Raw genomic sequence first — 12,712 nt, 5'->3', positions numbered from 1 at the left:
AATACTGTGAAGAATAACTTCCGTAAGTGTGTATCAGGTCGGTTGAACAGTATGTTGTTAACCAAACTAGAGAGCAGGTTATTTCAGATTTGGTGTTGTGTGGTCAGGAGGACTAATTAATAACCTTTCTCTGAAGCAGCTTTGGAGGAATAGTGACATCAATATTTTGCATTTTTACACGGCGTCTGAATACAATATCGAATGTTCGAAAGTTCTGGTCACGCATCATGGAAGCCCTGCAGACTAGAGGGTTAATTGCACTCCAGTGAATTGGGGAAGTACAATACAACATTCAATGGGAGAAGCAATGATTGTGAGAGTCATACAGCCCGACAGCACGGAGACAGGCCCTTCAGACAAAACTGGTCCATTCCGAACGAAATGTTAACCCCATTTTCCTGCCCTTGCCCCATATCCTTCTTATTCTTTCCTATCCGTGTATTTGTCCAAATGCATTTTAAATTTTGTGAATGTACCCACCTCAACCACTTCTGCTGACAGCTCATTCCATCTGCATACCATTCTGTTTGTAAAAGAAATTGCCCCTCAGGTTTCCTTTTACTCTTTCCCCTCAGACCTTAAATTAATGCCCTCTGGTCCGTGGTTGCTCAACCCTGGGGAAAAAAGACAGAGTGCATTCACTCTATCCATGCTTCCCATGATCTTATACACTTCTATTAGATCCCCCTCAGTCTCATACACTCTAAAGGAAAAACTCCCACCTTGCCCAACCTCTCACAATAACTCAGACCATTGAGTCCAGGCAACATCCTTGTAAGTTTCCTCTGCACTATTTCCAGTTTAATAACATCCTTCCAAAAGCAAAGTGAACAACACTGAACATAACACTACCAGTATTGCATCACCAGCAACCTCTATAACTGCAACATAACTCCCTAATTTCAATACTCATTGCTCTGACTGATGAAGGTCAGTCTGCCAAATGCCTTTTTCACTGCCCTATCTACCTGTGACTCCACTTTCAGAGGACTTTGAACCTGAATTCCAAGGTCCCTTTGTTTCAATACACTCCTAAAGACCCTGCTCTTCACCATGAAACTCCTACCTTGCTCTGACTTTCTCAAATGCAAGAACTTACACTTATCTGTATTAAACTCCATTTGACATTTCTCGGCCCACTTCCTCAACTGATCAAGGCACTGCTGTAATTTCTGAAATTCCTGATTGTCTTCCTCACTGTCCACGACACCGTCTATTTTAGTGTCACCTTGAAACTTATAATTCATGCCTGTACATTCTCATCTAAATCATAGATGTGTAAATATATTAACAATAAACATGCATAAAACAAACAGTAATAGTCCCAGAATTGACCCCTGAGGCATTCCACTCATCACAGGCCTCGAGTCCGACATGCTTACTTCCACTATTACACAATGTTTCCTACCATCAAGCAAATTTTGGATTTGATTTGCCAGCTCCCCCTCAATTCCATGTGATCTAAACTTCGAGAGCAGCGTACAATGTGGAACCTTACTGAAGGCCTTACTGAAATCCATATACACCAGGTATACCACCAAGTCACTTGTCATTTCACCAAAGCAATCTATCAAATTTTTAAGACATGATCCCCCATGCACAAAGCCATGCTGACTGCTCATAATCACACCCTGCCTTTCCAAATCCATGTATATCTTCTCTCTCAGAACCTTATCAAGAAACATACCTACTAGAGATGTCAGGTTTACTGGTCTATAGGTACCAGGTTTTTCTTTGTAGCTCTTCTTGAATAAGGGCACAACATTCGCTACACTCCAGTCATCCTGGACCTCACCCGTTGGCTACCGATGATGCAAAAGTACCAACCAAGGCCGCCGTTATTACTTCTTTGTCCTCCTGCAGTGTTCCTGAATATATCGGGTCAGGACCAGGAAGTTTATAGAAATACTGATATGTCTACTTATTTCAGGTGAAAACACCAAAGAATGAGAAAGTGACTTAATGATGATTAAATTAACAAATTAAAGAAGATATTAATCACAGGAAGTGACTTCAGAAGAATTCCAGACTTTGTGGAATCCTGAGAATTCTCAGAAAATTGCAATCCAGAAAAGGAGGGTCATGAAACTGATCAGGAAATCAAAAAACGAACATGCATGCAAACAAACAGGAACACAAAGACTGCAAAAATCTACGATCTATATTTCAAAGGAATGAAAAACATAGTCAAATGTGGAAATTTCAATCGGGAGAGACGAGTTTATGGTTGATAACAGGGAAATGGCAAAACAAATGCCCAGTTACTTTCCATCTGTCTTAATGGAGTAAGATCCAAAAAATCACCCAGAAATACGAAGTGATCGTATAGGACTTGTGGAAGTAAAGACATAAAGTCAATTCATATCAGTAACAAGGCAATATTAAACATGCAGCTGGATTGAGCATTGCTCAGCTTGACAAACCAGATGTACTTCATACCAAAATCTTCAGAAATAAATCACAAATAGAAGTATCGGTTGCATTGTCGAAGATTGCGTTCTATTTTCCTGTACATTCTGCAGAGTCTGGAAGCTGGTGTAGATAAATGTACATTAGTAAACATGATCCAAGCACGATCGATGAATGGTAGGGATCCAAGCATCTCCAAAGGGAAGAAGAGATAGTGTGGAGAACTGCAGACTAATTAATTTTACATTTGTCGGGAAACTGTTGGAATCTATTATATAGGATGTGATATTGGATACTTAGACATTAACAGCAATATTGGAGAGACTCAGTATGCATTTCTGAAAGGGGCATTTTCCTTGACAAACTTTGGAGTTGTTTGAAGTTGATTCTTACAGCATAGATAATGGGGATCCAGTAGAATTGGCATATTTTAGATTATCAGAAGGCTTTCTATAAGAACTCACACAGTGAGTTCGAAAATGCATTGATGTGAAGGGTATTTGGAGGAATATATGTAAATGGAAAATTAAAGTTTGGTTTGCCTTCCTTAAAGGGAGTCAGAATATAGATGTAAAGACATGTTGAAGCAGTTTCACAGAGTGTTGGTGAGACTGTACCTGGAATATTGAGAACAGTTTTGGTGACCAAATCTGAGAAAGAATATCCTGAGCACAGAGGAAGTGTAATGGACATTATCCAGATAAATCCCTCAGATAGGAGATTGCGTGATGAGGAAACTCGGCCTATGTTCTCTTGAGTTTCAAAGAATGAGAGTTGGGTCACTGTCAACTTTATAAAACTCACAAAACATACGACAAGTTGGAAATTAACAGATGTTTATCAGGCTGTCTAATCCACATTCAAGGCAAATAATGGCAGGATAAGGACAGAACATTGAAGACTGAAATAAGGAGGAAATTCTACACGTGGACGGGACTGACTAACACAGGGGAAAGGCAGGGCAAGATTACGGAGAATCCCCAGACAATCTATAAGTGTGTCAAGTGTAACAGAATAACCAGTAAATAGGTAGGCCTCATTAGTGACTTGTCAAGTTGCATCTAAATCAACTTTAGTAGTAGGAGAAAGAGGGGAGTGTGGAAGGCTGTTTGTGTGACTGGGGGCCAGTGTACCACAGGCATCAGTGCTGGGTCCCTTATTATTTGTGATTCAGAGGTGTTAGTGTTGGGCTGGGGTGGACAAATGTAAAAATAGCATAACACCAGACTATAGTCTAACAGATCTATCCAGCAGCACAAGCTTTCGAAACACTGCTTCTTCATCAATGTGCACAACCACGTGATGTAACTGATGTTGAGAGATTTTTAACCTTATTAATTGTGGTATTCATAAATGATGTAGCTGTGAAAATGGATGAGGGGTGGGGTATGTAATAAATAAGTTTGTGTTTGATACAAAGATTGGCCGGGTGATTAGCAGTGAGGAGGATGGCCTTATGTTACAGGGTGATACAGATGGAATGGTCAGATGGGTGGATCAATGGCAGATGGAATGCAAATCTGATAACTATGAGATGATACACTTTGGGAGAAGGAACCAGACAGGGGAGTACTCAATGTATGGCAGTACACTAGGAAGCTCAGAAGGTGCTTCTCCACATATCGCTGAATGTGTTTGAACAGGTTAATACACAGTTTGGGGAAGGATAGGGGAATATAAACATAGCCTTTATTCATCTAGGCATAGATGATAAGAACTATGCAGAACTTTGATGAGGGCAAGATGGAATTCTGTGTGTAGTTCTGGGAACAACATTACAGGAAGTATGTGCTTGTACTGGAGGGGGTACAGAGAATATTCACCAGGATGTTCCCTAGGATGGAGCATATCAGCTATGGAGAGAGGCTGGATAATCTCAGGTTGTTTAGTTTGGAGGAGAGAAGGCTGAGAGGTCTGTGATTCAGAAGAATAGGATTACAAGGTCCATGGACAGTGTGGATAGACAGCAGCTTTTAGTCTAGGGCCCCACTTTTAAAGTGAAGGGTTTGCGGTTCAGTGAAGATTTGAGAATTGTTTTTCAACCAGAGGGTGTTGGGGTCTGGAATGCACTTCTTGAGAGTACAGTTGTCATGGTAACCTCTACCCATTAGAAACGACACAGCTGTGCACTTCAAATACTTTAAGATTCACGGCTATGGTCATGTGTCGGAAAGTGGGCCGAATGTGGACCGTGCTGTATTTCTGGTCGTACAGAGACTTTGCTTCTGTGATTGTATGGCTGTGGAAGGTCAATCATTGAGTAGCTTAAGGTAGGAATTGATGGGTTTCTGAAGAATATCTTAACACAGTTGATAAGAGAGAACATGAAATATTTCCTGAAAATATGTCAAGGGCAAAATTAAGAGCAAAAAGGTGCAGATTTCTTACCGTCTGATACCAGATAATTGAGGACAGCGAAATAGCAGAACGATGGAGCAAATACTTCAGTTATGCCTTCACAGAAGAAAATAAAACAAAAAAGAAAACTTACTAGTAATACGAGGAAACTTTATTCTGGTGAGAAAAAGGGATAGAATGAAATTAGCAGCTAAACAGTTTAGAGAAAGTATTCAACTGAAATTAATGGGCATAGACAAAGTCAACAGAGGTTTATGAAATGGAAACCATATTTGAGAAAGTGGCTTTTAGTAGAATTATGTAGAAGGTATCAATGCCATACGAATGGAATCTCAAAAAGAGTTTTGATAAAGTCCAAGCCTATTCTGCAAATTCGAATCCTGTGGAACTCAGGCTAATATATGGTCATAGATTTAGAATGGGAGAGCTGGCAGGAAACAGTGAGTAGGAATTAAACAATATTTTTTTTAAATGGAAGGCTGGGAGGATATAGAAAGGATCATGGCTTGGGCTCCAGCTATTCCCAATACGCATCATATCTTGGGTGTGGAGCGCAACTGCAATATTCCCAAGTCTGCTGACAGCACGAAACGATGTCAGCCTTTGAGTGGATGAGGAGGATGTAAAAAAGTTCCAAGGTGATTGAGACAAGTGGAATAACTGGGCAAATACGTGGCAGATGGAGAGTAATGAAGTAGATGAAATGTTGTGTACTTTGATGGGAAAAATAGAATGGCAGCCTCTCATTTGAAAAAGGAGTGGTTGAGAAATGTTGCTCTATGAATGAACTTAAGCTGCATTTTTGTACATTTCTGTATAGCCCGCCGAGTCCATGTAGGGCAGTGAGTTCTGAAGCCAGAGGTCAATACTGGGAATGGCATTGGCACGCTGACCAGTGTATGTAGGCCCAGCACGTGGGGAACTGTAACTTTGAAAGGAATCTGGATCTCCCTGTAGACCAGTCACTGAAAGCAATATTGCAGGAGCAGAAAGCGGGTAGGAAGATAAATGCTGTATTCACTTTCATTTCAGGGGGATTTGAGTACAGGAGTAAGTGTATCTTATGCAGCTGCACAGGGCCTTGGTGAGACCCCATCTCGAACATTGTGCAGTATTGTGTGCAGTGTTGGTCTGTTTTCCTAACAGAGGACAAACCTGACATTGAGGGAGAGCAGCAAAGGATGACCAGACTGATCTCTGGGATGACAGACTTGTTGTGGGAGCAGAGTTTGCAGCGACTGGACCTGTATTCCATGGGGTTTAGGAAAATGAGTGGAAATCTCAGTGAAATATATAACACTCTGACAGGGCGAGACAGATTAGAAGCAGGGATGGTAATTCCCGTGGCTGGGTCGTCTAAAACAAGGGGCCACAATACTAGGTACAGACAGGCCACTTTGCCTTGAGATGAGAATAAATGCCTGCACTCAGAGACTGGCGAACCAGGGGTACTCTCTCCCAGATCAGGCTGTGGAAGTCAAGGGGCTGAATATAAATAAGGCTTTCTGGAAACTAAAGGGATTGGGAGAGAGCAGGAGTATGGTGTGAAGATAGAAAATCAGCGATCAGTCCAAGTTGTTCTCTAATAACGCAGTAAATGTGTTTCTTTGCAACACTGTGTTGTAGAAAATTGTGCAATATTGATAATGGGGTCTTTGGATAAAAGAGGATAAGTGCCGAATCAGTAAAAATCAAAAATTAAATTTGGTCTAACACACATTCGGACAGTCTAAATAAATCATTAAATTACATGTTGTAATGGAACAGTGCTGTAAATGTAACGCTTTCACACGACAGTCACTCAGTAGAGCACTGTACCTTTCACCACAATCTTCACCAGAAAGTGCGCGGAGGCTGAGTGACCATGTGATGCCGATGGGGAATTCCAGTTCTCCCCAAGATTCTCCCCACAGTTTGAAATAAAGTTGTTTCTAAATATAAACTACAATTCCCAGTTTCAGGCTCAGTTTCCAGGCCTGTCGAGCGGATTGCATTCCTGTTTTAGCTGAACACATTGATTGTACCTTTTGTAGACAGAGGGATCTTGAGGAAAGGTTTGCTGTTCAGCTGGTGTCTGGCAAGGAATCGCATCACAGTGAACACGAGTTCACTTTATAGAAAAAGGTTCATTAATTGCATTGCAGCCAAATTGTATTTAATCAACACGCGTTATCAGTGAACTGCCTGTACATAGAATGGAGGCACAAAACTGGTGGGCTGAATGGACAACAGCAGTTCTCATTTTATGGTTCACAATGTTTAAACATAATAAGAGATATGTATATTGTATGGGGAAAACTGCATTGAAGAGATGTTCGGCCATTAACGAGAATAGGGAAAGCTCAATGAGTTGTATGACGTATGCCTTTCCTGATGCTTCTGTGCAGTGTGTGGGAAAGCTCTGTAAATATTGTCACAAGCTCTCAGCTGTTAGGAAGGAGGTCTCTGCAGGGTCAACAGGATTGTGTTTCCCCTTCCCTTTTCTGATAACGAGGCTGGTGCCGGGTGTTCTCTCTGAGTTTATCCTTTAAGACCTCGTAGCAGTTTGATACAATTGGGTGCCTTGCTTGGCCGTTTCAGAGACCACTGAAGAGTTTATAACATGTCTGTGTGTCTGGAGTCACTTTTAGGACAGACGAGGAAAGCACGGGAGATTCACTTCCTGAACGTATACTGGGGAAGGAGATCATCGTCTATAATCGACATTGAACAAATGATCACTATTACTGACACCAGGTATTAGATCCAGATATTTTCTTAATTGTTTTTAACTAGCACCAGTTGTCAGAGAATTATCCTGGTCTGGATTAGCAATGCAATGACAATTCCACAGCAGCACCATCTCCACATGGGGGCCTAGTGGAAACTACACTGAACTGATTAACTGTTCAAAAAAGGGAATAGGGATAATCCCGGGAATTACAGGCCAGTTAGTCTTATTTCTGTGGTAGGCAAAGTAATGGAAAGGGTACTGAGGGATAGGATTTACGAGTATCTGGAAAGACACTGCTTGATTAGGGACAGCCAGCACGGATTTGTGAAGGGTAGGTCTTGCCTTACAAGTCTTATTGAATTCTTCGAGGAGGTGACCAAGCATGTGGATGAGGGTAGAGCAGTGGATGTAGTGTACATGGATTTTAGTAAGGCATTTGATAAGGTTCCCCATGGTAGGCGTATGTGGAAAGTCAGGAGGCATGGGATAGAGGGAAATTTGGCCAATTGGATAGAAAACTGGCTAAACGGTCGAAGGCAGAGAGTGGTGGTAGGTGGTAAATATTCAGCCTGGAGCCCAGTTACAAGTGGAGTTCCGCAGGGATCAGTTCTGGGTCCTCTGCTGTTTGTAATTTTTATTAATGACTTAGATGAGGGAGTCGAAGGGTGGGTCAGTAAATTTGCAGATGATACGAAGATAGGTGGAGTTGTGGACAGTGAGGAGGACTGTTGTCGGCTGCAGAGGGACTTAGATATGATGCAGAGCTGGGCTGAGGAGTGGCAGATGGAGTTCAACCCTGCCAAGTGTGAGGTTGTCCATTTTGGAAGAACAAATAAGAATGCGGAATACAGGGTTAATGGTAGGGTTCTTGGTCAGGTGGAGGAACAGAGGGATCTTGGGGTCTATGTACATAGATCTTTGAAGGTTGCCACTCAGGTGGATAGAGTTTGTAAGAAGGCCTATGGAGTATTATCGTTCATTAGCAGAGGGATTGAATTCAAGAGTCATGAAGTGATGTTGCAGGTGTACTGGACTTTGGTTAGGCCACAGTTGGAGTACTGTGTGCAGTTCTGGTCGCCTCACTTTAGGAAAGATGTGGAAGCTTTGGAGAGGGTGCAGAGAAGATTTACCAGGATGTTGCCTGGAATGGAGAGTAGGTCGTACGAGGATAGGTTGAGAGTTCTCGGCCTTTTCTCGTTGGAACGGCGAAGAATGAGGGGTGACTTGATAGAGGTTTATAAGATGATCAGAGGAATAGATAGAGTAGACAGTCAGAAACTTTTCCCCCGGGTACAACAGAGTGTTACAAGGGGACATAAATTTAAGGTGAAGGGTGGAAGGTATAGGGGAGATGTCAGAGGTGGGTTCTTTACCCAGAGAGTGGTGGGGGCATGGAATGTGCTGCCCGTGGGAGTGGTGGAGTCAGAATCATTGGCGACCTTTAAGCGGCATTTGGATAGGTACATGGATGGGTGCTTAATCTAGGTTAGAAGTTCGGCACAACATCGTGGGCCGAAGGGCCTGTTCTGTGCTGTATTGTTCTATGTTCTATGTTCTATGATTATTTTTTGGACTGTGTGACAGCTCTTTCAAAAATAACCCCAACCAATTTGACTATCGTGATGGGACTGAGGGCGTGGTAATTGGTCTGATTGTAATTATTCCCTTCTTAGGGGATGGGGCATAGTTGACTAATTACCCACATTAGGAGAAAGTGAGGACTGCAGTTGCTAATTACCCACATTGCCATGGAGTTGTCAGAGTTGGAGCTGGAATGAAACAGCTTCCCCAGCGACACGGCTTGTTGTGTAGCAAAAGCCCTCAGTCCTATTGCAGGAATGGTGTCAGGGCCAAATGCCTTTGTCGTATCTACAGTGTCCAGCTGTTGCTTCATGTCACGTGCAGTGAATTGAATTGATTAAGACGGGCATCTGTGATTCTGAGGGTATCATAGTGAGGGTGAGGTGGGTAATCGACACAACACTTCTGGCTGAGGATGGTGCAGATACTGTATCGTCTACATGGATGCACCGGGCTGTTCCATTATTTGGGATGGGGATATTTGTGGAGTCCTCTCCCCAGTAAGTTGTTTAATGGTTCATCGACTTTTATCCATGGATTTGACAGGACGACAGAGCTTAGATCTGATTTGGTAGTCTTGAGCTCATCTCTCTGTCTGTATCAGATGTTAGTCCTGCTGTTTGTAGTGTAACCAGTCAAGTGCGGTAGCTTTAATGGATTGTCATCAGCTTTAGGTGCACGTGATTCCGACCCGACCATGTTCACCTGCACTCGTCACTGACCCATGGATCGGCTTGATGGAAATGGTAGACGGATGGACTATCCGGGGGAAAAAGTTACAGATTGTCATTGAAATCTACAGCATCAGATGATAACCCAGTTTTAGCTGCAATATCGACAGTTCAATAATACTGACTGGCCCCAGTTCACACCGAGACCCATTCACCCATCAGCCCTGTATTCAGTGACCTACTCTGGTTTCTGATGCGGAAATACTTCCATTTTCATATTCTCATTCTGCTGGAAGTTTTTCCTTGTGTGATGCCTCCAATTTATTACATAAACTATATCCATTTAAGGTACTAATCTGAATCTTTTCCTTTCAGGAATGCAATCTTCTGTATTTAAAATGAATGTGTTTCCTTCTGTTTTTTTTCCCTTGACCATGAATCAGAGCTCTGCAGTATCAGTGATGCCAGACTTATGCAGTTTCAGAGTCAAGGAACTTGTCACCATGTGTTGGTGTTCAGTTCCCAGTGTATGGCTCTCCATGATGGACAGGATGTTTGGGCATCTTTGACAATATGTCGTTGGAAATTATTCAACAAACAAAAATTGCTGAAGAAATGGCTAAAGACGTTGCAGAATTTTCTGGAGTGAATGCAGAGCTAAACTTCCAGTTCCAGTGAACCTTCTATAAAGCTTTTTGTATTTTTATTTCCAGTATCCATAGTCATTTGTTTAATTGAAAAATTGTTCTGTGCCTATTCATTTCTGGAGAAACTCAGCAGGTCTGTCAACATTTGCAGAGAGAGAGTAACAGAGTTAGCGTTTCCAGTCCAGTGTGACAATTCTTCAAAACAGAATACAATTGCAAAATGGTATTTTAATCCCTTGTCAGAAGTGGAGGATGGGTGGCAGGGAAAAGAGGGTGTGGCAAAAGATAAATGGACTTTTAGCAGTGGGGAATGAGAAGATTCTGTATAACGGGTCGGAATTAACGGTTACTGGGGGAAAGGGGTTCTCTTTATTGAATGCAAGATAAAGAAGACACAACCAGACAAAGTCATACGGAGGCCAGGAGGGAGAATGTTGTCCATGTGGTAATATATAGATCTGGCCACAGATACGTTTTCACTGTCATGATCATTACCCCCTTTAGACAAAGGAATTCAGGTGCTTGACTTCTTATTGGCACTAGTAAGCGTTTCATGCTGCCTTAGTATTGTAACATGGAGAAAAACAAATCACAATATGACGTTTGGGCTGAGTGTTGGTTACCTGTCATTTTTAATATTGTTTAATTTTGCAGTGCTTATCTTTAAACACTTGTTCTTGAAGTTAGTATCAGATGGAGTGTAGGATGTTGAGGGGTGACATTATAGAAACATATAAAACCATGAGAGGTATGGATAGGGTGAATAGCCAAGGTCTTTTCCAAAGGGTAGGGGATTCCAAACATAGAGGGAATAGGTTTAAGGTGAAAGAGGGTAGATTTAAAAGGGATGAAGGGTCAGCGTTTTTACACAGAGGGCGGTGTGGGTATGGAATACGCTTCCAGAGGAAGAGTGGGAGATGCAAGGACAGCTACAACATTTAAAACGCATTTGGACAAACATATGAATGGGAAACATGAAGAGGCATATGGAGCAAATGAAAGCAGATGGGACTAGTATAGTTTGGAAGATCTGCCCAGCATGGACATTTAGAAAAGCTTAACACAGAGTCAGAGTGGTTTTGGGAAAGGGAAATGATATTTTGCCCTGTAAAATCATGCAAAGTATTTCTGGAGATGCCTGCAAATGTAACAAGTGGACTTGATAAAGGGGATCTGGTGGACACGAGGCCTTCCAGAGATTTTCCACAAGGTATTACAAAACAAAGGTTCTTACACAAAACAGAAGCTCTAGGACGTTGGATACTGTATTAACGTGGGATGATGATTGTTTAACACAGAAATCGGAGAGTCAGGATTAATGGATCTTTATGGTCAAGGTTTATCTGCTGGAGTACCACAAATATCAGTCTGATGGCATCAGTTATTTGCAATCTAAGCTGACAGCCTGAAGGAGGGAGCTGAGTACAATATACATCCGAGTTTGAGGATGACACTGAGAATCAAAAGGCAGGCTGTTACTTAATGGAGAGGACTTCCAGAAAAGGAACAGTAAAGGCATTGGAGTCTTCCTGTGTATGAAACGTAAAGTCAACTCGATGATGCAGCAAGGAACTCGGTTGGTATATTAGGGGTTTCCTGGGAAGAAAGGGTTGTGTTATTGAGAATCTCTAAGATGGTGAGGCGATAATTCATTGGGGTTTAAATGAATGAGGAGTGATACTGCTGAAACATAGAAGACACAGAAGGGGTTGGAGAAGGTACTGTTGAGAAGTTGTTTCCATTGTTGGGCAAAGTGTCGAACTCGAGTATATAGATAACGAATAAGGAACATCGATTTCAATCTGAGATGAAGAGTAATGTCTTCTCTCCGAAGGTACTGAATGTCTGGAGTTCCCTAACCCAGAGAGGTGTGGAGGGATACAAGGAGTCGCCAGGAGAATGGAGTTGAGCCCTGGAGTAGATCAGCCATGTTCTTATTCAATGACAGGGTTAGCTTGAGGGGCAGATTGACCTACTCCTGTTCCTATTTATTAATTTCACATGTTATGCTTTTGGAAAGGAACGGGTTATTTTGCTGGAAATTGTGTTGTACAATATTGCATTCAGGGATAACAGAGGATTTGTTGTTTTAACCCTATGTGGTGTATGTAGCTGTATTCCCAGCGTATCTGGGTCTGCAACATGACCCCACATCTGGAGCAGAAGTTACAAAGAGGGGAAGCCTGGAAACAGGGATTGGGGGTGGGGGTGGTGGTCACTTCCTGATCCAGTCTGGATTTTCCAAGTACATTTCCAAAACTCCACCTAACCATCGGAGTGGCCTCGATCGGCCGCTGTTTAGCATGTCTGAGGGCTGAATGGAACATCAGAAC

At 42.2% G+C, this 12,712-nt stretch overlaps 1 long non-coding RNA gene across 1 annotated transcript; it reads left to right on the top strand.

Moving 5' to 3' along the window:
• The first annotated feature begins 7,280 nt into the window (after positions 1-7,280).
• On the top strand, positions 7,281-10,438 carry LOC140458985 (uncharacterized). Its single transcript, XR_011953794.1, has 2 exons — positions 7,281-7,503; positions 10,176-10,438. It is a non-coding gene; the product is annotated as an uncharacterized lncRNA (long non-coding RNA).
• Positions 10,439-12,712: the final 2,274 nt, after the last annotated feature.

This window comes from Chiloscyllium punctatum, chromosome 34, assembly GCF_047496795.1.
Source record: "Chiloscyllium punctatum isolate Juve2018m chromosome 34, sChiPun1.3, whole genome shotgun sequence".
In the NCBI taxonomy this organism is placed as follows: Eukaryota; Metazoa; Chordata; class Chondrichthyes; order Orectolobiformes; family Hemiscylliidae; genus Chiloscyllium; species Chiloscyllium punctatum.
This window is presented reverse-complemented; position numbering and strand designations above follow the sequence as displayed.